We start from the raw sequence: 25,879 nt of genomic DNA, 5'->3' as shown, positions 1-25,879 counted from the left end.
GTGTTGACTCACACACACACACACACACACACGTAAGTAAACTCACACACTCTCCCTTTTTGGTGGGTAATCTGCAATGTGATTCATCATTGGGACTTGCAGCCACTTATTTTGAAATGTATATGTCCCCCTCGACTGGACGCTGCTGTCTGGAGTGCCAGTGAACACTCACTACGTACAAACCCAATCGATGGCATCCCTCTAAGGAATAATGACGTCTAATTAATTATGATGCCCATCAGTTCAGAAGTGTTGAACTTTTCAAATGAGTTATCCATAAAAAAAATATACATTTTTAAAATGTATTTCCTGTTTGTTATAAGTGGCATATGATTGGCATGGTTGGTATTTGGAACATGTGGAGCAATACTAAAGAAGTAATTAAAATGTAGCAAAAGTGACACACAGTCAGGCTTACAGTGGCAAGAAAAAGTATGTGAACCCTTTGGAAATACCTGGATTTCTACATAAATTGGTCATAACATTTGATCTGATCTTCATCTAGGTCACAACAATAGAGAATCACAGTCTGCTTAAACTAATAACACACAAATAATTATACGTTTTCATGTCTTAATTGAACACACCGTGTAAACATTCACAGTGCAGGGTGGGAAAAGTATTTAACACTTGGATTTAATAACTGGTTGACCCTCCTTTGGCAGCAATAACCTCAACCAAACGTTTTCTGTAGTTGCGGATCAGACCTGCACAAAGGTCAGGAGGAATTTTGGACAATTCCTCTTTGCAAAACTGTTTCAGTTCAGCAATATTCTTGGGATGTCTGGTGTGAACTGCTCTCTTGAGGTCATGCCACAGCATCCCAATCGGGTTGAGGTCAGGACTCTGACTGGGCCACTCCAGAAGGTGTATTTTCTTCTGTTGAAGCCATTCTGTTGTTGATTTACTTCTGTGTTTTGGGTCGTTGTTCTGTTGAGTCACACAACTTGTGTTGAGCTTCAATTGGTGGACAGATAGCCTAACATTCTCCTGCAAAATGTCTTGATGAACTTGGGAATTCATTTTTCCGTCGATGATAGCAAGCTGTCCAGGCCTTGAGGCAGTAAAGCAGCCCCAAACTACGATGCTCCCTCCACCATACTTTACAGTTGGGATGAGGTTTTGATGTTGGTGTGCTGTGCTGTGCCTTTTTGTTGTGTGTTCCTTCCAAACAACTAAACTGTAGTTTCATCTGTCCACAGAATATTTTGCCAGTAGCGCTGTGGAACATTCAGGTGCACTTTTGCAAACTTCAGACGTGCAGCAATGTTTTTTTGGGGGACAGCAGTGTCTTCTTCCCTGGTGTCCTCCCATGAACACCATTCTTGATTAGTGTTTTACATATCGTAGACTCGTCAACAGAGATGTTAGCATGTTCCAGAGATTTATGTAAGTCTTTAGCTGACACTCTAGGATTCTTCTTAACCTCAATGAGAATTCTGCGCTGTGCTCTTGCAGTCATCTTTGCAGGACGGTCACTCCTAGGGAGAGTAGCAACAGTACTGAACTTTCTTCATTTATAGACAATTTGTCTTACCGTGGACTGATGAACATCAAGGCTTTGAGAGATACTTTTGTAATCCTTCCCAGCTTTATGAAAGTCAACAATTCTTAATCTTAGGTCTTCTGAGATCTCTTTTGTTCGAGGCATGGTTCACATCAGGCAATGCTTCTTGTGAATAGCAAACTCAAATTGTGTGAGTGTTTTTTATGGGGCAAGGCAGCTCTAACAAACATCTCCAATCTCGTCTCATTGATTGGACTCCAGGTTAGCTGACTTCTGACTCTAATTAGCTTTTGGAGAAGTCATTAGCCTAGGGGTTCACATACTTTTCCAAACCTACACTGTGAATGTTTAAATTATGTATTCAATATAGATAAGAAAAATACAATAATTTGTGTGTTATTAGTTTAAGCACAGTATGTTTGTCTATTGCTTTGACTTCGATGAAGATCAGATCGAATTTGATGATGTCACAAGCGTTGTGTTGAATGGACCAAACTGCAGACGGAATGTGGATACTCATCTTTTTAATATATAAGAGCAAAGCATCCAGAGGAAAAACAATAAACAAACTAACGACAGGAACAGAGAAGCAGGCTCAACAAAAGCAGTGCTATCAAACAACTACCCACAAGTGACAACCAAAACACACACCTATTTATAGGACTCCCAATCAGAGGCAACTAGAAACACCTGCCTCCAATTGAGAGTTCAGCACCAAACCTACACATAGAAAAACTACCCTAGAACATACACATAGAAATACAAACATAGACTAGTGACCAAAAAAAAAACATAATACATAAATAAACTACCCTCTGCCACGTCCTGACCAAACTACAATAACAAAATATCCTCTATACTGGTCAGGACGTGACAGATTACCAATTTATGCAGAAATACAGGTAATTCAAAAGGGTTCACATACTTTTTCTTGCCACTGTATATTATATTGCACATTGAAATAATTAGGCTAGTCAAAATCAGACCATCAAAATCCAATCATGAGTCTGCTCCAGCCAAAGAACCCCCTGTAGCCTGTGGTAGAGACGTAAATACCACTAAGCAGACTGCCTCAATCATATAAGGCTTTCTAATGCTGGGGTAGCTAAGGACATAACCTCAGATGAAAGTGGTATTAACAGACCAGCAGCCACTGATCTGACCCTCAGCCCTCGCTACCGTCATACACATACAGTACATTCAGAAAGTATTCAGACCCCTTAACTTTTGACATTTTGTTACGTTACAGCATTATTATAAAATGGATCAAATAGTTGTTTTTCCCTCAATCTTCACTCAATACCCCGTAATGAAAAAGCAAAAACAGGTGTTTAGATGTATTTTTTATTTTTATTTATAAAAACAAAAAAACTGGAATATTACATTTACATAAGTATTCAGACCATTTACTCAGTACTTTTTTGGTGTGTGTTGAAGCACCTATGGCAGCGATTACAGCCTCGAGTCTTCTTGGGTATGACGCTGCAAGCTTGGCACTCCTGTACTTGGGGAGTTTCTCCCACTCATCTCTGCAGATCCTTTCAAGCTCTGTCAGTTGGACGGGGAGCGTAGTTGAACAGCTATTTTCAGGTCTCTCCAGAGATGTTCGATCGGGTTCATGTCCGGGCTATGGCTGGGCCACTCAAGGACATTCAGAGACTTGTCCCGAAGTCACTCCTGCGTTGTCTTGGCTGTGTGCTTAGGGTTGTTGTTCTGTTGGAAGGTTAACCTTTGCCCCAGTCTGAGGTCCTGAGCGCTCTGGAGCAGGTTTTTATCAAGGATCTCTTTGTACATTGCCCCGTTCATCTTTCCCTTGATCCTGACTAGTGTCCCAGTCTCTGCCGCTGAAAAACATCCCCACAGCATGATGCTGCCACCACCATGCTTCACCGTAGGGATGGTGCAAGGTTTCCTCCAGACGTGACGCTTGGCATTGAGGCCAAAGAGTTCAATCTTGGTTTCATCAGACCAGAGAATCTTGTTTCTCATGGTCTGAGAGTCCTTTAAGTGCCTGTGAGAGTCAAACTCCAAGCAGGCTGTCATGCCTTTTACTGAGGAGTGGATCTGTCTGGCCACTCTACCATAAAGGCCTGATTGGTGGAGTGCTGCAGCGATGGTTGTCCTTCTGGAAGGTTCTCCAATCTCCACAAAGGAACTCTGGAGCTTTGTCAGAGTGACCATTGGGTTCTTGGTCACCTCCCTGACCAAGGCCCGTCTCCCCTGATTGCTCAGTTAGACATTGCAGCCAGCTCTAGGAAGAGTCTTGGTGGTTCCAAACTTCCTCCATTTTAGAATGATGGAGGCCATTGTGTTCTTGGGAACTGTCAATGCTGCAGACAATTTTTGGTACCTCCTTCGACAGATCTGTGCCTCGACACAATCCTGTCTCAGAGCTCTACGGTCAACTCCTTTTTACCTCATGGCTTGGCAGCCGTCATACCGCTAAGGAAGGAGACGCGTTCTGTCTCCTAGAGATGAATGTACTTTGGTGCGAAAAGTGCAAATCAATCCCAGAACACCAGCAAAGGACCTTGTGAAGATGCTGGAGGAAACAGGTACAAAAGTATCTATATCCACAGTAAAACGAGTCCTATATTGACATCACCTGAAAGACCGCTCAGCAAGGAAGATGCCACTGCTCCAAAACCGCCATAAAAAAGCCAGACTACGGTTTGCAACTGCACATGGGGACAAAGATCATACTTTTTGGAGAAATGTCCTCCAGTCTGATGAAACAAAAATAGAACTGTTTGGCCATAATGACCATCGTTATGTTTGGAGGAAAAAGGGGGAGGCTTGCAAGCCGAAGAACACCATCCCGACCGTGAAGTACGGGGGTGGCAGCATCATGTTGTGGGGGTGCATTGCTACAGGAGGGACTGGTGCACTTTACAAAATAGATGGCATCATGAGGCAGGAAAAGTATGTGGATATATTGAAGCAACATCTCAAGACATCAGTCAGGAAGTTAAAGCTTGGTCGTAAATGGGTCTTCCAAATGGACAATGACCCCAAGCATACTTCCAAAGTTGTGGCAAAATGGCTTAAGGACCACAAAGTCAAGGTATTGGAGTGGCCATCACAAAGCCCTGACCTCAATCCTATTGAAAATTTGTGGGCAGAACTGAAAAAAACGTGTGCAAGCAAGGAGGCCTACAAACCTGACTCAGTTACACCAGCTCTGTCAGGAGGAATGGGCCAAAATTCACCCAACTTATTGTGGGAAGCTTGTGGAAGTTAAACAATTTAAAGGCAATGCTACCAAATACTAATTGAGTGTATGTAAACTTCTGACCCACTGGGAATGTGATGAAAGAAATAAAAGCTGAAATAAATCATTCTCTCTACTATTATTCTGGCATTTCACATTCTTAAAATAAAGTGGTGATCCTAACTGACCTCAGACAGGGAATTTTTACTAGGATTACATGTCATGAATTGTGAAAAACTGAGTTTAAATGTATTTAGCTAAGGTACATGTAAACTTCCGACTTCAACTGTATATAGACAGGTGTGTGCCTTTTCAAATAATTCCAATCAATTGAATTTACTACAGGTGGACTCCAATCAAGTTGTAGAAACATCTCAAGAATGATCAGTGGAAACAGGATGCAACTGAGCTCACTTTCGAGTCTCATAGCAAAGGGTCTGAATACTTATGTAAATTAGGCATGTCTGTTTTTAATTTTTTTACATTTGTAAACAATTCTAAAAACCTGTTTTCACTTTGTCATTATGGTGTATTGTGTGTGAATTGACGAGGATAATGTTTTTGTAATGCACTGCACACAGACACACACACACTACAACCTAAAACATCCCAAGACACACACACACCATTATTTACCACGGTTTTACAGGTGGCTGTTAGAGGAGAGTGAGAGGTCAGAGAGTTGCAGCTGTTGGTTCTGCCCGGCGGGCGCTCAGGCTGTGCATGAAAACCCTTCCTCAATGTAGCTGGTCACCCAGGCTGGAAACATAGGGCTCTGGTCAAAAGTAGTGTACTATGTGGGCGACAGGGTGGCATTTGTGACGCAGCCATAGTGGCTAGCAGGGTGTACTGTAAATACGACCCGGCCGACGATAGTAACTAAGGGATAGGCCCTAACTCAACACTCCTGCTCGGTGAACGTCAGCTGTGCTTTGGACACACTGACTGAAGCAGGTCAGCTAGACTCTGGGGTAACACTTGATTTCTGTAACACAATGCACGTGAATATGAAATGGGACATTCATGCAAACATGTCAGTCAGTAGGTATGTGCTGTGTATGCACAGACACCATGGTGTTTTAATACACCCTTCCCCATACTCTTTCAATACTTACATAGGGCGACACTATATACAAAAGCCCTTACACATGATACCACATACAGCATGTACTACATAAATGATGTGCTCTTTAATTCAGTCCTGTTTCCTTCTCTCTTATTTGCTTTTCTTCCAATCGTTTGATCTCTTACATCAGAGTAAGACGCTACAAATGACAGAGCCAGACATGTCTGTGCTCTGTCCCTCAGACTGTAAGTTCAGCATCCTGCTGCACGCCACTCAACCTCAGCCGCGGCTGACTGACTGACTAGCTGGCTTACTGACAGGGGGCGTTTCACTCTGTGTGTCAAAATAGCAACCTATTACCTATATAGTGCACTATTTTTAACCAGAACCCTACGGGCCATTTAGGACGCGACCACTGTCTTTGGCCTACCTGCTGAGCTGAGTCTTTCCTGCAGTTACCCTCTCTCACTGACTGACTGGCTGGCTGACAGACGCAGGATTAATATCTGCTGTTCTAGCCTGTGACAGGAGTGTCCCTTACATCACAGACTCACAGCCTGCGTCCCAAATGGTACCCTATTCCCAATCTCTATATGGTCCACTACTTTTGACCAGAGCCCAACCTCCTACAAGGGGGAATACTTTGCCACGACCTGCACCCTGGACGTCAAAGTCTTCTTTTGCCCCTGGTCAAAAGTAGTGCACTATATAGGGAATAGGGTGCCATTTGGGACTCAGAAACATACTCACCAACCTGCTGCAGCATTACAGTGAAGCAGGGACAGGGCTGAGCTGGGCTGGGTCGGGCAGACACGCAGGGGATAGGATGGCCAGTGCGATTGTTACATATTGGAATTCACCCGTTTGCATTATGATACAACGGTGAAAACATGGATAAAGGGATATTGATTGCAGATGGAAGCCTGGTTGTGCATACTAGACAGTGCATGCCTATCTGCAGTCTAATTCCAGAATTTCTTTAGGGATACGTTGCGGTCCATTACAATTTATTGCCTCTGAGCAAGTCTCCCTTCAAAACACATTTTTTCTTTACCACAATTCCCACCTGAAGCAATGCATACTAAACTTTACACATAGTTGAGCTGCCCTCTATCAGGACAGGGGGCCTGAAACTCCTCACTGTTCATCTCTGTCTCTATTGCACTGTGAGTTCAGTTACACTGACATTGTATCAGTGCTGCAGAGGGCACCTTACCTTCCCTCATGCCACTCTCAGATATTGTCTAATTCTAAGTGGGTCATTGTGAATCCCGTTGGATTTTTCTCTGAGTTCAAAACAGGCTTTTCTGAATCCTTAAAGACCCGCTTCCCATCGGGATTTCTCTCTAGATGGCCTTCCTGACATCTCCTTACTTAAAGGTTACTCTTCAGTCTTTTGTAACAAACATATACCTAATGTTTTCAGCAGGTCAAAATGACCACAGATTTTGGAAAATTGCCAATTTGGAAACATATGTAATTGTAATGTCACGTCCTGACCCTTGTAAGATGTCATTTTCTATAGTAGAGTGGTCAGGGCATGACAGAGGGTGTTTTTGAGTGGTTTTCTTGTTTTCTGTTTCTATGTCGTTTTTCTAGGTTTCTATTTCTATGTTGGGGTTGTTGGGATGATCTCCAATTAGAGGCAGCCGGTTCTCGTTGTCTCTAATTGGAGATCATATTTATGGTGGGGGTTTTGCCATTTGGTTTTGTGGGTTGTTATTTTGAGTAGTGTGTTTTCTCTCTGCGTCACGGTTTGTTGTTTTGTTATTTCAAGTATTTGGTGTATTGCATTACGTTTCACGGATCAATAAAGATGTGGAACTACAAACACGCCGCGCCTTGGTCCGATCCTTTAAACAGCTGTGACATGTAATTTCTAAATATGTGCTAAATATGTGTATGCAACCAATAAAATGTCATTTGATTTCCCCCTCAAACTCACAATTGTCTTGCCTAATACCATAATTATAATAATATCCCTAAAACACACAATCAAGTCTGAGCAAAACAGAGTGAACTTTCTTGCACGAGAGGGATCCAGTAACTCAAGACCTTAGTGAGGAAGGATCACATTGCGGTGACATAACTGCGGGATTAGCGATGCAGGGTTAGACTGAGATGTACTGAGCTCTATGGGGGTACTGGTACTGGGCAGTGATTTCCACGTGGGTTTCTTTGAATGACTTGGCCTCGGGCCAGCAGCTCTGTTGAACGAGAAGGCTTATTTTGGCTGCTAACAGAGGAGGACATGAGGAGAGGTAGAGAGAGAAATAGAGAAAGGGCGGGAGGAGAGGAGAGAGAGAGAAAGAGAGAGGGGGAGGGAAGGAGGGCGGGAGGAGTAGAGAGAGAGGGAGGGATATTTCCAGGCCAATTGTAAATGTGATTTACTAACCCCGGGCACCACATCCATTTCAGGCCCTGCATACTCAACAAAACTCTATTTCTGTTCTTGTAGTGTTTACAGAGCACTATACCCTATTTTTGAAAATGCATAAACGTTCACATACTGTAACTGTCACTTGCTCATTACCACTCAATAAACCATTTGTGTCCTATCTGAAGATAACTCGTGCATGACTGAATAATGGCATAATAATGATCTCATTCACTAGAAGGTAATCCACCAGATCCCATGAGAGATCCTATGCACAGAGCTTGTTAGTATAATACCATTCTCATACATACTGTAGGATGCCGCTACAGTAACGGATCGATAGCGTTAGTGTTTTCTTTCTACTGAATGTATTGGTAAGTCATTGCAGGGGCGCAACTTTGGTTTTTGAAGTGGGGGGATATAACTATATATATATATATATATATATACACTGCTCAAAAAAATAAAGGGAACACTTAAACAACACAATGTAACTCCAAGTCAATCACACTTTTGTGAAATCAAACTGTCCACTTAGGAAGCAACACTGATTGACAATAAATGTCACATGCTGTTGTGCAAATGGAATAGACAACAGGTGGAAATTATAGGCAATTAGCAAGACACCCCCAATAAAGGACTGGTTCTGCAGGTGGGGACCACAGACCACTTCTCAGTTCCTATCCTTCTGGCTGATGTTTTGGTCACTTTTGAATGCTGGCGGTGCTTTCACTCTAGTGGTAGCATGAGACGGAGTCTACAACCCACACAAGTGGCTCAGGTAGTGCAGCTCATCCAGGATGGCACATCAATGCGAGCTGTGGCAAGAAGGTTTGCTGTGTCTGTCAGCGTAGTGTCCAGAGCATGGAGGCGCTACCAGGAGACAGGCCAGTACATCAGGAGACGTGGAAGAGGCCGATGGAGGGCAGCAACCCAGCGGCAGGACCGCTACCTCCGCCTTTGTGCAAGGAGGAGCAGGAGAAGCACTGCCAGAGCCCTGCAAAATGACCTCCAGCAGGCCACAAATGTGCATGTGTCTGCTCAAACGGTCAGAAACAGACTCCATGAGGGTGGTATGAGGGCCCGACGTCCACAGGTGGGGGTTGTGCTTACAGCCCAACACCGTGCAGGACGTTTGGCATTTGCCAGAGAACACCAAGATTGGCAAATTCGCCACTGGCGCCCTGTGCTCTTCACAGATGAAAGCAGGTTCACACTGAGCACGTGACAGACGTGACAGAGTCTGGAGACACCGTGGAGAACGTTCTGCTGCCTGCAACATCCTCCAGCATGACCGGTTTGGCGGTGGGTCAGTCATGGTGTGGGGTGGCATTTCTTTGGGGGGCTGCACAGCCCTCCATGTGCTCGCCAGAGGTAGCCTGACTGCCATTAGGTACCGAGATGAGATCCTCAGACCCCTTGTGAGACCATATGCTGGTGCGGTTGGCCCTGGGTTCCTCCTAATGCAAGACAATGCTAGACCTCATGTGGCTGGAGTGTGTCAGCAGTTCCTGCAAGAGGAAGGCATTGATGCTATGGACTGGCCCGCCCGTTCCCCAGACCTGAATCCAATTGAGCACATCTGGGACATCATGTCTCGCTCCATCCACCAACGTCACATTGCACCACAGACTGTCCAGGAGTTGGCGGATGCTTTAGTCCAGGTCTGGGAGGAGATCCCTCTGGAGACCATCCGCCACCTCATCAGGAGCATGCCCAGGCGTTGTAGGGAGGTCATACAGGCACGTGGAGGCCACACACACTACTGAGCCTCATTTTGACTTGTTTTAATGACATTACATCAAAGTTGGATCAGCCTGTAGTGTGGTTTTCCACTTTAATTTTGAGTGCGACTCCAAATCCAGACCTCCATGGGTTGATAAATTGGATTTCCATTGATTATTTTTGTGTGATTTTGTTGTCAGCCCATTCAACTATGTAAAGAAAAAAGTATTTAATAAGATTATTTCTTTCATTCAGATCTAGGATGTTGTTTAAGTGTTCCCTTTATTTTTTTGAGCAGTATATATATATATATATATTTATATATATACACAGTACCAGTCAAAAGTTGACACACCTACTCATTCCAGGGTTTATCTTTCTTTGTACTATTTTATACATTGTAGAACAATAGTGAAGACATCAAAACTATGGAATCATGTAGTAACCAAAAAAGTGTTAAACAAATCAAAGTATATTTTATATTTGAGATTCTTCAAAGTAGCCACACTTTGCCTTGATGACAGCTTTGCACATTCTTGGCATTCTCTCAACCAGCTTCATTAGAAATTGTTAAATGAATAAAAAATATAAGGTAGTCACCTGGAATGCATTTCAATTAACAGGTGTGCCTTGATAAAAGTTCATTTGTTGAATTTCTTTCCTTCTTAATGCGTTTGAGCCAATCAGTTGTGTTGTGACAAGGTAGGGGTGGTATACAGAAGATAGCCCTGTTTGGTAAAAGACCAAGTATAAATTATGTCAAGAACAGCTCAAATAAGCAAAGCGAAACAACAGTCCATCGATACTTTAAGACATGAAGGTTAGTCAATCCGGAACATTTTAAGATCTTTGAAAGTTTATTCAAGTGCAGTCGCAAAATCCATCAAGCGCTATGATGTAACCGGCTCTCATGAGGAACGCCACAGGAAAGGGAGACCCAGAGTTACCTCTGCTGCAGAGGATAAGTTCATTAGAGTTAACTGCACAAATAAATGTTTCACAGAGGTCAAGTAACAGACAGATCTCAATATCAATTGTTCAGAGGAGACTGCGTGAATCAGGCCTTCATGGTCGAATTGCTGCAAATAAACCACTACTAAAGGACACCAATAAGAAGAAGAGACTTGCTTGGGCCAAGAAACCCAAGCAATGGACATTAGACTGGTGGGAAAAAAATGTAGTCCAAATTTGAGATTTTTGGTTCCAACCGCCATGTCTTTGTGAGACGTAGAGTAGGTGAACGGATGATCTCTGCATGTGTGGTTCTCACCGTGAAGCATGGAGGTGGGTGTGATGGTGGGTGTGAGGTGTGATGGTGCTTTGCTGGTGACACTGTCAGTGATTTATTTATAATTCAAGGCACACTTAACCAACATGGCTACCACAACATTCTGCAGTGATACACCATCCCATCTGGTTTGCGCTTAGTGGGACTATCATTTGTTTTTGTCTGAGACACAGTGCCTTAGACCACTGCGCCACTCGGGAGCCAAAATACATGATAATACATGATGCAATATGTGTTATTTCATAGTTTTGATATCTTCACTATTATTCTACAATGTAGAAAATGAAAAAAATTAAGAAAAACCCTTGAATGAGTAGGTGTCCAAACTTTTGACTGGTACTGAATATATTTATTTTTTGTCGGATAAACATTCCAAACAGTCTACCCGACCCCTCGGAGGCGTCTGCATGGTCCTAAAGCACACCGTTGCCTCATTTTGTATCACATTCCAATGATAAATTGGTCGCTGATAAATAAATCGATCGCTGCCTGCACCTGCCCGCCCGTCCAGCATCACTACTCTGGACGGTTCTGACTTAGAATATGTGGACAACTACAAATACCTAGGTGTCTGGTTAGACTATAAACTCTCCTTCCAGACTCACATCAAACATCTCCAATCCAAAGTTAAATCTAGAATTGGCTTCCTATTTCGCAACAAAGCATCCTTCACTCATGCTGCCAAACATACCCTCGTAAAACTGACCATCCTACCAATCCTCGACTTCGGCGATGTCATTTACAAAATAGCCTCCAATACCCTACTCAATAAACTGGATGCAGTCTATCACAGTGCCATCCGTTTTGTCACCAAAGCCACATATAATACCCACCACTGCGACCTGTACGCTCTCGTCAATTCCTCCTTTGGCCGTCTCTCCTTCCAGTTCTCTGCTGCCAATGACTGGAACGAACTACAAAAATCTCTGAAACTGGAAACACTTATCTCCCTCAGTAGCTTTAAGCACCAGCTGTCAGAGCAGCTCACAGATCACTGCACCTGTACATAGCCCATCTATAATTTAGCCCAAACAACTACCTCTTCCCCTACTGTATTTATTTATTTATTTATTTTGCTCCTTTGCACCCCATTATTTCTATTTCTACTTTGCACTTTCTTCCACTACAAATCTAACATTCCAGTGTTTTACTTGCTATATTGTATTTACTTTGCCACCATGGCCTTTTTTGCCTTTACCTCCCTTATCTCACCTCATTTGCTCACATTGTATATAGACTTATTTTTCTACTGTATTATTGACTGTATGTTTGTTTTACTCCATGTGTAACTCTGTGTTGTTGTATGTGTCGAACTGCTTTGCTTTATCTTGGCCAGGTCGCAATTGTAAATGAGAACTTGTTCTCAACTTGCCTACCTGGTTAAATAAAGGTGAAATAAAAAATAAATAAAACTAAAACTGGGGGGGACAAAAAATGCAATTTCAGAACGTGGGCCCTTCCCCAGTGAAAGTTCTGCCCCTGAGTCATTGTATTTAACGAACTTCAAAGTACTTTTCTTGGGAGCAAGTGGCCTGCGTGCAGGCAGCAGGCAGGCTGCACTCAGGCAGCTCAAGATCATTTGATTGACAGTTCTGGTTGCCTAGTGATGGATGTTAGTACCGCTTCAGAAGTGGCATTCCTTTACAGACAAGTTAAATGCCCGCTTCGAAAATCTCCAGAGAAGGTTTCGTGGCGGCATTTAAAAAGCTGTAGTGTATCCTTTTCAGACAAATAAACATGCCGTAGCCGAGGCACTTTTAAGGCGCCACCTTCCATGTGTCTAAAAGGGATATAAGAGTCATTGAATTAATCACCCCCCCCCCCCGACCAATATCGACCAATATCTAAAGACATGAGGAGTGGTTCCCACTTCCCATGCAGGGCATAAATCCTTCCTTGCCCACAGTTGACAGGATTTACCTGTCCTTTTCCAATGTGCCACTAACCAAATCTCTCTCGCTGCTCTCTCTCCCTTCAAATGTTGTTAAAGCCCTCTAAATACAGTGATTACCATCATTAAGGGTGTTACTCAAGGCACACCTGAGGACTGTAGGGGGTGGAGGGCGCCGGTGGCAGAAATGGGCGTCTATAGGCTAATCTTGATGAGGGACGTGAACTTTGGGACAGAGGCTGTGGCTCCATTCCAAGCACGTAAAAAACACACACCTTCTCTCCTCAGCCCTAAAATGAAGTGGACACTTCTGAATATGTATCATGACATATGATGAGTTGACACTTGCAGGACGAGGGAAGAATGAATACATTTTAAATGGACCGCCCTTGCCCGGAAATTCATCACTCGTTCATCCCACGGTTGTGTTTCCTGTCATCATGGAACCACCGGTAGCTGTTGTGTGTGTTTATATGCGCAACAGTCAATTATGATCCATTTCATATCTTGGCTGGAAGACAACGCATCCGCAGACATGGAATGTTAGCCATCCGACGATATCAGGTCAATTGAAAATTCCAATGTGTAAGTGTGGCGTCAAGGAAAGTTGCATGCGCTAGATACTGTTTCCAAAAGCTAACCAAACAAAAACATAATTACTTTTACGATACGTGTTTGCGGCATAGCACAATTTCTAACTTGTCTGGTGAGTGTAGGTGTGGAACATGCCTGTCATGTTGGAGGAGGTCAGGATTCCCAAGAATACAAGAATTAGTGCTGAGCGATTAACTGAAATGAAAGTTATGTTTCGTATTTTAAACAACTAATCGACTGATGTCGGTTCAATTACTTGAATTCCATTTTGTTCAGGTTTTTTCTGTGAGCTAGATGTGGAGTTTCTGTAGATAGAAATCAGATCAAGCCTGAACTGTGCGATGTAATAGGGAGTTGTAGTTTCCAACAGGCCAATAATCGACATAGTTTAGAGCAGAAAAAGTAGTAATTAACTACAATGAACATAATCCATTGTGGGCCCGCTTAAACTTGTCAGGTCTGTGGCCGGCAGACAAGCAGACTGAGAGAAGAGAAGGAATGATCGATAGGAATAGAAAGCAGGTGCTTTGCGACCCTGAAAATACATGATCTAAGTGATTGATAGTTTGTATTGAGCAGTCATAAAAGTATACCTTATTTACCTTGAAGAACTACTAAAATCGTGTTTTTGACAGACAGTGTAAGCAGCAGCTCTATAGAGATGAGATGATGACTTGGAATGAAATAATGAAGTCATCAAATAAAACAAATATTTTATTAAAGTAAAGTAATGTGAATAAATGATGGTTAATAAGTGATAAGCAGTAATGGGCAGTCACTACCACCATGAGACTTTTATACATTGATTAATGCAGTGTTCTTACAGCATTCAACCCATAAAATGCATAGCACATTTAATGTGAAAAAAAGAAAATCGAAACCGAATTCGAACCGAAAACTAACCGACCTCAAAAAGTACTAACAAGAATACCCCAGTGTCAAATTGTGCCAAAACAGTGAAGTGAATGACAGGATCAAGAGAGCAGGGAGGGCCTGGAATAGAGAGCAATCTGGATTAGTCAGGGATCTTCTCTCTCTCTCTCTTCTGCTGGAGACTGATGGCAAACGTTAAAGGTCCAATGGGAAAGTCCGAGATACTGACCTGTGGTTAGTGGTCCTCTGTAGCTCAGTTGGTAGAGCATGGTGCTTGCAATGCCAGGATAGTGGGTTTGATTCCCTGGGACCACCCGTTGGTAAAATGTATGCACGACTGAATGTATGTATGCATGATAAGTCGCTTTGGAGAAGAGTGTCTGCTAAATTGCATATATGATTCTACATTCTATTATTAAGAAAGGTTTTATGGATTGAACAATTCTATTGTGAGATATAAGTAGATATCAAGATATGAACTACCTTGTGTAGAACAATCAGAGGAATTGCTGACACTTAAGGATAGGGTTCAATAGATCTACGTTGAATAGCAATAGCTTTCCCTGCACTATAGCATCATATAACATCTGTGATGTTGAAAGTGCAAAGGCACGCTGAGTCATTGCACTTCACTGTCAGATATGAGATGGAACATCTAGTATGCCTTCACATACAATTAACTCCTTTAATAAGCACAACTATTATTGCTTCAGAAGTAATAACTTAATGACCATTCTCTCTCTCTCTCTCTTTCTTTAGTAGTCGAATTTGTGGATTACAGCAGAGCTCTGCAATACACAGTTAAGTGGAATGGCAGTTTGCCTAATTAAGACCATCACTAAAAATGTGGAGGAACACCAGAACAGTCATTTAGAAATTGTGTGATAACGACATATTCAATTATTGTTTCATTTTGCCTAACCTTTTGCAGGACACAATCTACAGAGACTAGGCAAGGCAAGTGGTTTTTGTTCATGGCTTTGAAAATTGAATGCATATCATCATCCTCTCTTTGAACGCACAAACACAGCATCTAACACAGCATCTAACGCAGCATCAAACACAGCATCTAACGCTGCATCTAACGCTGCATCTAACGCAGCATCAAACACAGCATCTAACGCTGCATCTAACGCAGCATCTAACGCAGCATCAAACACAGCATCTAACACTGCATCTAACACTGCATCTAACGCAGCATCAAACTCAGCATCTAACGCTGCATCTAACGTTGCCTCTAACGCTGCATCTAACGCTGCATCTAACGCTGCATCTAACGCTGCATCTAACGTTGCCTCTAACGCAGCATATAACGCTGCATCTAACGCTGCATCTAACGCTGCATCTAACGCAGCATCTAACGCTGCATCTAACGCTGCATCAAACGCAGCATCAAACGCAGCATCTAACGCAGCATATAACAGCATCTAACGCTGCATCAAACGCAGCATCTAACGCAGCATATAACAGCATCTAACGCAGCATATAACAGCATCTAACGCTGCATCAAACGCAGCATCTAACGCAGCATATAACAGCATCTAACGCTGGAGACCTTTGATTGCAAATGTTTTTTTTTTTCCTCACTAGCCTTTGGAAGGTGGTACAGTAGGCCTACATTGTGTGTGTGTGTGTGTGTGTGTGTGTGTGTGTGTGTGTGTGTGTGTGTGTGTGTGTGTGTGTGTGTGTGTGTGTGTGTGTGTGTGTGCACGCGCGTGTGCATGCGTGTGTGAATGTGTGTGTACGTGTCTCCCTCTCTCAATCTCTCTCTTGTGGTAATGAGTGAGCATACGCAGAAACTGCTGCACCTCAGAGCTGGTCACACAGCCTAATAGGGTGTCAATATATATTACAGACTCCTGGGATTTGGGTGGGGGGTGTTTGCACTTACTACGACAGAGCCTGTGGGTTACCTTAACCTGTTAGGGCTAGGGGGCAGTATTGACACGGCTGGATAAAAAACGTACCCGATTTAATCTGGTTACTACTCCTGCCCAGTAACTAGAATATGCATATAATTATTGGCTTTGGATAGAAAACACCCTAAAGTTTCTAAAACTGTTTGAATGGTGTCTGTGAGTATAACAGAACTCATATGGCAGGCCAAAACCTGAGAAGATTCCATGCAGGAAGTGGCCTGTCTGACAAGTTGTGTTTTATCTTGGCTCTTTTTATTGAAGACTGAGGATCTTTGCAATAACGTGACACTTCCTACGGCTCCCATAGGCTCTCAGAGCCCGGGAAAAAGCTGAAGGATATCGAGGCAGGCTCTGGCTGAAACACTTTATCGCGTTTGGATAGTGGCTGGTCAGAGTACTCTGGGCTTAGGCGTGTGCCCGAGTCGACCGAATTCTTTTATTTTCTTTCCTCTGTTTACCTAAATGCAGATTCCCGGTCAGAATATTATCGCTTTTTTACGAGAAAAATGGCATAAAAATGGATTTTAAACAGCGGTTGACATGCTTCGAAGTACGGTAATGGAATATTTAGAATTTTTTTGTCACGAATTGAGCCATGCTCGTGACCCTTATTTACACATCAAATAGTGTCTTGAACGCACGAACACAACGCCGCTATTTGGATATAACTATGGATTATTTTGGACCAAACCAACATTTGTTATTGAAGTAGCAGTCCTGGGAGTGCATTCTGACGAAGAACATCAAAGGTAATCAAACTTTTGTAATAGTAAATCGGAGTTTGGTCAGGGCTAAACTTGGTGGGTGTCTAAATAGCTAGCCGTGATGGCTGGGCTATGTACTCAGAATATTGCAAAATGTGCTTTCACCGAAAAGCTATTTTAAAATCGGACACCTCGATTGCACAAAGGAGTTCTGTATCTATAATTCTTAAAATAATTGTTATGCTTTTTGTGAACGTTTATCGTGAGTAATTTAGTAAATTCACCGGAGGTTTGCGGGGGGTATGCTAGTTCTGAACGTCACATGCTAATGTAAAAAGCTGGTTTTTGATATAAATATGAACTTGATTGAACAAAACATGCATGTATTGTATAACATAATGTCCTAGGTGTGTCATCTGATGAAGATCATCAAAGGTTAGTGCTACATTTAGCTGTCTTCTGGGTTTTTGTGACATTATATGCTAGCTTGAAAAATGGGTGTATGATTATTTCTGGCTGGGTACTCTGCTGACATAATCTAATGTTTTGCTTTCGTTGTAAAGCCTTTTTGAAATCGGACAGTGTGGTTAGATTAACGAGAGTCTTGTCTTTAAAATGCTGTAAAATAGTCATATGTTTGAGAAATTGAAGTAATAGCATTTCTAAGGTATTTGAAAATCGCGCCATGGGATTACACTGGCTGTTGCGTAGGTGGGACGATTTGGTGCCACCTAGCCCAGAGAGGTTAATCATGCCCAGGTGAGGCGAGGTAGTGTTTAACCTCTTGTTTTGCTAAATATCTCATGCAGATGGACTGGGTTGGCTGTGTTCTGGGTTGGCTGTGTCCTGGGTTGGCTGTGTCCAAATGGCACCCTATTCCCTATATAGCGCACTTCTTTTTTGCCCTATGGGCACTGGTCAAAAGTAGTGCACGATAGGGTACCATTTTGGCTGTACATTGCACACATGCAGGGCTTATGTGGGTTTAGAAACATGGGCTCCCTACTGTGCCAATGGTACAATGGTGCTGTTTAATGATCCTTAAAAGGTATTTAATATGTGGCCCGTAGGAAAGTGCAAAAACATGCATTAAACATGAATCTAAAGACATACATGTTTGCAGTAAAATAAGATTTGTAATGTTTAATTTATTGTTGTCGGATTTGATTGAACAGATTTGGGTTTCATCTTTCTGTTTTCTATTTGTTTGGAAATCAGTGGTGCAGAGTTTGCACCAGGGCAAATGTTTTATAAATCTGTCTCTTTTTCGCTTCCTCAAGTAGTTATTGAGATAGAGTGCCAAATATCAACTAAACAACAGAAAATATTGATTCAAATAGGGTTTGATTATAATTCATTGTGTGGCCCTTCCGAATGGAAACAGACTTTCCAGAGTGAAATATTTGAGTGGAGATGTCTCTATTAAACACAAATTGGAGCATCTGTTGCTGCAATATGAACTCAGGTCATCATCCCATATGAGCGGTTTGCTCTTCTTACGACTTGAATGACCAGTCTACGCATAAAAGTTGATATTTTTACACCGTCTAAGTGTTGTGTGATTATCATACACCGTTGGGTTTAAAGAGCAATCATGTGTACACGGCTACACGCGTGCGCGCGCACACACACAAAACAGACAGACAAAGACAAAAACACACACAAAACACACACGCAATTTAGTATGAGATAAGAGTAAAAAAGGGGAGACTATTATTGCTGTTCAGCCTCAGTGTGTTGTTGTGTTGAGAGCCTGTGGCTGGGACAATGTGTAACTAATGGGGTTTAATACAAGCAGGCTGGCCAGGACGTGGACACATTAAACTCCAAGAGAGCGAGGAAAGCGGAATTAGAGAAGGAATGTAACGGTGCAAGTTTTAATGATGACCCTAACCGCCATATGTGGGCTGCATACTTATCAGGCCTAGGGCTAGGCGATATATCGAATTCATTGGATTAATTCAAATGTATGTTTTAGCACGATATTTTAGCACAATGTTCCAAATGCCTGTATCGCAAGATAATTTAGTTTTTTGGTCTCGTCTCCCTCGGTGCTGTGGCACCCGATTTAGACTACAATCACCCCATTAAAAGGTGGAAATCATCTTACCAATCACACCATTCATATGGTGATATGTGGTGCCCTACCGCCACATATGTGGTACCCTACCGCCACATATGTGGTACCCTACCGCCACATATGTGGTACGTGATACCTTTGAATGGTGAGTCAGAATCAAATCAAATTCTATTTGTCACATGCGCCGAATACAACAGGTGTAGACCTTACAGTGAAATTCTTATTTACAAGCTCTTAACCAACAATGCAGTTATCCTGTTGTGGTATAGGGGGCAGTATTTTCACGGCCGGATAAAAAACGTACCCGATTTAATCTGGTTACTACTCCTGCCCAGAAACTAGGATATGCATATAATTAGTAGATCTGGATAGAAAACACTCTAAAGTTTCTAAAACTGTTTGAATGGTGTCTGTGAGTATAACAGAACTCATATGGCAGGCCAAAACCTGAGAAGATTCCATACAGGAAGTGCCCTGTCTGACAATTTGTTGTCCTTCTGTTGCATCTCTATCAAAAATACAGCATCTGTGCTGTAACGTGACACTTTCTAAGGCTTCCATTGGCTCTCTAAAGCCGCCAGAAAGTGGAATGGGGTGTCTGCTGTCTCTGGGCAAAGTACAGCAGCTCTGTTTGTAAGTGGTCAGCCTGGGGACAGTGAGACTGAGATGCGCGTTCACGAGACTTCTCCATTTTTTTCTTTCAGCCTTTGAATGAATACAACGTTGCCCGGTTGGAATATTATCACTATTTTATGAGAAAAGTAGCATAAAAAGTACGGTAATGGAATATTTTGAAATGTTTTGTCACGAAATGCGCTCGTGCGTCACCGTTTGGATAGTTACCTGAAAGCATGAACAAAACGACGGTATTTGGATATAACTATGGATTATTTGGAACCAAAACAACATTTGTTGTTGAAGTAGAAGTCCTGGGAGTGCATTCTGACGAAGAACAGCAAAGGTAATCCAATTTTTCTAATAGTAATTCTGAGTTTAGGTTGTCCCAAACTTGGTGGGTGTCAAATTAGCTAGCCGTGATGGCCGAGCTATGAACTCAGAATATTGCAAAATGTGCTTTCGCTGAAAAGCTATTTTAAAATCTGACATAGCGATTGCATAAAGGAGTTCTGTATCTATAAGTCTTAAAATAATTGTTATGTATTTTGTCAAAGTTTATCGTGAGTAATTTAGTAAATTCACCAGAAGTTTTCGGTGGGTATGCTAGTTCTGAACATCACATGCTAATGTAAAAAGCTGGTTTTTGATATAAATATGAACTTGATTGAACAAAACATACATGTATTGTATATCATAATGTCCTAGGAGTGTCATCTGATGAAGATCATCAAAGGTTAGTGCTGCATTTAGCTGTGGTTTGGGTTTATGTGACATATATGCTTGCTTGGAAAATGGCTGTGTGATTATTTGTGTCTATGTACTCTCCTAACATAATCTAATGTTCCGCTTTCGCTGTGAAGCCGTTTGGAAATCGGACAACGTGGTTCGATTCAGGAGAAGTGTATCTATAAAATGGTGTAAAATAGTCCTATGTTTGAGAACTTTGAATTATGACATTTTGTGGTTTTAAATTTGGTGCTCTGATTTGTCACTGGCTGTTGAATAGTGTGGGATGATTTCGTCCCACCTCCCCTAGAGAGGTTATGAAAAATACCCCAAAAAATAAGAAATAAAAGTAACAAGTAATTAAAGAGCAGAGTCAATGTGCGGGGGCACCAGTTAGTCGAGGTAATTGAGGTAATATGTACATGTAGGTAGAGTTATTAAAGTGACTATGCATAGATAATAAACAGAGAGTAGCAGCAGTGTGAAGCAGAATTCACCAAGCGTTGGATTGTTCACCCACTAATAGGGAACGTGAGCTGGGTTTAGACCGTCGTGAGACAGGTTAGTATTTTATTTATATGATTATGGAGCTTTTATTTGTTTGCTTTTGAGGAAACTAATAGGCTCTTCTTTTGGTGCATCATTGACTAGTATGAGTTTGTACATTATTCTGCAAATAGTCTGGGTAGCCATTTAATTAGATGTTCAGGGGTAGAAGCTGTTTAGAAGCCTCTTGGACCTAGACTTAGCGCTTTTTTAGGGCCTTCCTCTGACACCACCTGGTATAGAGTTCCTGGATGGCAGGAAGCTTGGCCCCAGTGATGTACTGGGCCATACGCATCACCCTCTCTAGTGCCTTGCGGTCGGAGGCCGAGCAGTTGCCACAACGTCATACTGTGTGATAGGCGACCCTTTCAATGGTGAGTTTGGAAGATCAACTGCATGTTTTTTTATTTTTTTATTAAACTTTAGTCAGTTAAGAACATATTCTTATTTTCAATGACAGCCTAGGAACAGTGGGTTTAACTGCCTTGTTCAGGGGCAGAACGACAGATTTGTACCTTGTCAGCTCAGGGATTTGATCTTGCAACCTTTCAGTTACAAGTCCAACACTCTAACCACTAGGCTACCTGCCACCCCATGTCCACTAAAAGTTTACATTTCTTTCTGCTCTGACTAGGTAGTAAGCTTTTTATTTTATTTTGATGCTTTTTTGTAAACTATTGTCCAAGTCATTATTATCAGGAGTTTGCTATAAGTGTAACTGTAACTTTGTAGTCTGATGCTAGCTACATCAATCTTTTAGGTAAAGTTATTTTGCCAGCTATTTTAACCAGAGCTAGGCAGCAGGTCGATTCTTCTGTATGGAGCCATAGCTAGGGTAATTATTAGAAAAGGAATAATTCACCCGCTAAGGCCTCGCAACTGACATAAATCCCATGATTTATTTATCACCCAGTAAGATGTGATGTTTTAGTAGAAGCACGACTGAAGGTGAAACCTTTTTTATTTTCGCTTTTACATTGGCTGCATTATGTGAATCTGTACTGCACTTTGATTTATGTAAAGTCCTATCTAAACCATTTCCAACTGTCTGTCCCCAGGCTAGTAGTCCCAGTTAGGCAGTGTACTTACAGCCCTCAGTCAGCTCTCTAATGCCCTGGGGGAAGTGAAGGGCATCCAGAATTCTCTGGCAGACATCAGCAAGGACTGGAGGCAAAGTATGAACACCATTGAGAACTGCGTCATCTGCGGAGAACCTAAAGAATATCTGCTGGAGGGCCACCACAAGGTGATGAACCTGGAGTTCATGGAATGACCTCATGTACGAACAGTGCCGCATTGACAGCATGAACAAGCACAACGTGAACCTCAATCAAAACCCCTTTGGCAAGGTACAGGGCGTGTCGGACGATAGTGCCGCAGGGCGCCATGGGTAAGGCTGGAAGCCACAGTGAGCACGGGCATCAAGGGCACCCAGTCGGTGACACGTGAGTCGGATAAGATGTGGCTGGTGACGCTGGTGCAGAGCTACCCCACTACCACACCTTGACAGGTTGGTCAAGCTCTACCTCAACACTGTGTCCATGAGGGTGCAGGAGCTCGATTCAGAGGACCTGAAGGCCAACGAGATTGTGTCCCCCATCACTTGGGATCCTCAACTAATACTTACAAAAGTAAGTCTGTAGTGCCCTGTCCACACGGCCCTTTCTGTGACCCATGCAGCATCAGTGATACCTGGGCACCAGTTCAATCATAGCTCAGCGGAATATGCAGGAATGGAAATACATTAGCTCTGTTACTGAGTCTCTGTTCCCTTTCTATCATCTTAGGTTGTAAACTAAATACATGGTCGCTGCTTTTTGTTTAGCTAGCCTGCATTAACATTGGGAGCCCCTCATAGATATTCTCTCAGATTTTCTGTGATTGCTGCGTGTTTCTGTACATAACAGTGTTGCCTCCATCGAACCAGGCACCCTCTGAACACATCGACAACTGTTACCTATCGCTCAACTAAAGCTGCGGCCTAGGGAAATGTCTACTTCTAGGTTCCGGGGGGGGACGTGTCACCAATTGAACCATATATCTGCACTCATGAGTGAGTTTATGGCTGTCTGTGTGTAAAATGTTGTTCTGTGCGTGCGTGCATGCGTGCTGTGCGTGTGTGCCGTGCGTGCATTGCTGTATGTGTGAATGTCCACATTACAGTACAGCATATACATGGTTCTCTCAACCATATATCCCACTGTAATTACATGTTCCAGTGCGGAGATGATGGGTCCCCCAGAGTTATTATTATGACAAACCAGGATGAGGTGTGCAGATAGACAGGCTTACACTCTCTCTTTCTCACCCTTCCACAGTCCAACATTACAGGCTGGCTGCATAAGGCTCTGCAGACGGACAAGGCGGGCAGAAAAATATGGAATCAGAGACTGATCAAGATGGATACTACCAGAATATTGTTCTGTATTCTTGTTCTGACTATAGTCTTCCGGGTATCAGCATGAACTTCTTTAATCAACAACTGGGGGAAAGTAAGTGGGGTAGTGATGCTACAGTAAAGTTACTTTACCGTACATGTGTATATGAGCAGATCTGACAATTGACACTTGTCTGAATAAATACCACAGCAAGGGCTCTAGTTTGTTCTATACATCCACCGTTAATATTGTCAGGAGTGATCATCTGACTGCTGTTTCTTCCCCAGATCGACAAGACCTTCAAAAGAGCAGGTGCTGAAGCAATGTTTAAAATGGATTAACTAATTCCTCATTAGGTAAGAAGGGTTGGAAAAGTCTTAATAATTGTTTCATGTTTTTGGTCATGACTTTACACTGAGGGTAGTAAAAGTATCTCATAGAATTCTATGTGCTGTATATCTTGTCTACAATTGTAAAATATTAGACGTTCAGGTTCAGAGAAGAGGCGATCACCTACAAGGCCCCTTTATGAAGTGAAATAAGCAACCAACGAGCCAAATGTGGCGTTAGTTAAACATGCAACCTCCAATTTTGGTCATGATGAATTTCACAGCTTTTTTCTAATATAAAGTGCCCTTCCCCTCCATTGCACGCTGCACATAACATGTTGTATGACCTAACAGCCACATCAACACGATAGTGGCAGGGGCGAAAATCTGATATCAACTTTGAGGGGGACAATTACATGAAATTTTCTCAAGAGCAATTCCTGAGGGGGACACCAAAAGTAGTGCTGTATCACATAGCCTACATTGTAATATGGTAAATGTATTTTGAGGAACCAAAGAAATAAGGTGTTTCCCGTACTCCTAACTGCCGGTACCCAAAACTACACAACTACTCACAACAGCAATACCATTGCCTTTAACAAATCTTAGTTCAGTCACCAGTTTAAGTTGAGAGTGGGGGTATCCATGGCATTTTCCAATGATGTTCCTATTTTACAAGTAAAAAAAATGGAGAACCTTTCATAATGTTGCCAAACAAAGACTCAACAAACTTACCTGAGACTCCCTGTCTCTGCCAGTCTGTCCCTGCATATCTGTCCCCGACTCTGCTGTCTGTGTGCCATCTGTTGCCTGCTCTGCCTAATGACATCATTGTGAAACATTTCCATTAGAATTTCATTTCTTTCTTATGAACATTTTATCAACTAGTCTTTGAGATATTAGGCTACTAGGGTTCTTACTTTGCGTTTTGGTGTACTGAAAAATACTCTGATGTCCGTCTTTTATTTTTCTGCCATTTTTCTACCTGGCTGGCTGGCTACACACACACACAGTGTGTAGGTTATTTACAGTAGGAGATGGGCTTCTATCATCTTATCTTTTATCATTCTATTTGGGCTTCGATCTAAAAGGTTGCTAGCAAATGTGAAACGGATTCAAATGACAAGAGTTGACAGCTGTATGAGTTCACCATTTACACAACATATGCTGCAACCTTTTGTAATTTTAATAGTTTGTTTCATATTGGCTGGCTTCCAACAATAGCTGAATTTGCAAAGCTAGCGAGCACCAATTCAGTTTCAGTGGTGTTTGCTATAATCTTTGCAACCCGGGTTAAATAAAATAAAGTTTAAGTTCCCTTGCGACAATTTAGCTTTTGCAACGAGACCATTAAATATATTTAAGACAATGGTAGAAGAGAGTGTAGTTCTGTTCAGTTTGGACTTCAGTTTATCGCTAACCTTATCACAGGGACTTTGAAGCACTAACTTACATCATCTGCATGCTGATCTCGGAATAAATTGACGATAGCAAAGATTCCATCTTTGACGAGGCCACATAAATGGAATAGGTACTAGCTAGCTTAATAGTTAATATTTGCACGCTAGCTCTGCATATTCAGCTAGTGTGAGTGCGCGATTGACTGGATTAACCTCACGTCAGTTACGTTCATTGAGTGCCTTTCAGACAGTGGCTACAACCCCTCTGTTACCTTGCCAGTGGATCAAACCATTGTGAGGAAAAGGGTGGGGGGGTCGCAATCTTTTGAAACTTAAAAACGCGCTATTAAGTGTCTATAATCAGCACAATTGCTTTCATTGCGTATTATTAATATAATTGAAATTACATAGTTATGTTTCAGTGATATATTGGGGGGGGCAAATCATATTTTTCCCAGGATGGGGGGGTCGTGTGTCCCCCCGTCCCCCCCGGGATTTCCGCCCCTGGATAGTGGGTCTGTACCTTAACTTGAACTTTGCTAACATAATATTCGACATACACTGAGTGTTCAAAACATTAAGAACACCTGCTCTTTCCATGACATAGACTGACCAGATGAATCCAGGTGAAAGCTATGATCCCTTAT

The 25,879-nt window shown here is 42.3% G+C and overlaps 2 long non-coding RNA genes across 2 annotated transcripts in view; one reads left to right on the top strand and one right to left on the bottom strand.

Annotated features, from left to right (window-relative positions):
• Positions 1-25,879, bottom strand: part of LOC106588198 (uncharacterized) — a 53,843-nt gene that overhangs the window by 9,599 nt on the left and 18,365 nt on the right. The gene's annotated exons all lie outside the window — the stretch shown is intronic.
• LOC123730966 (uncharacterized) lies at positions 777-21,150 on the top strand. The gene is made up of 4 exons (XR_006762461.1): positions 777-787; positions 3,054-3,057; positions 20,780-20,785; positions 21,057-21,150. It is a non-coding gene; the product is annotated as an uncharacterized lncRNA (long non-coding RNA).

This window comes from Salmo salar, chromosome ssa27 (assembly GCF_905237065.1).
Source record: "Salmo salar chromosome ssa27, Ssal_v3.1, whole genome shotgun sequence".
NCBI lineage: Eukaryota > Metazoa > Chordata > Actinopteri > Salmoniformes > Salmonidae > Salmo > Salmo salar.
Note: the sequence above shows the minus strand (reverse complement) of the source record. Positions and strands in the feature narration are given on the sequence as shown.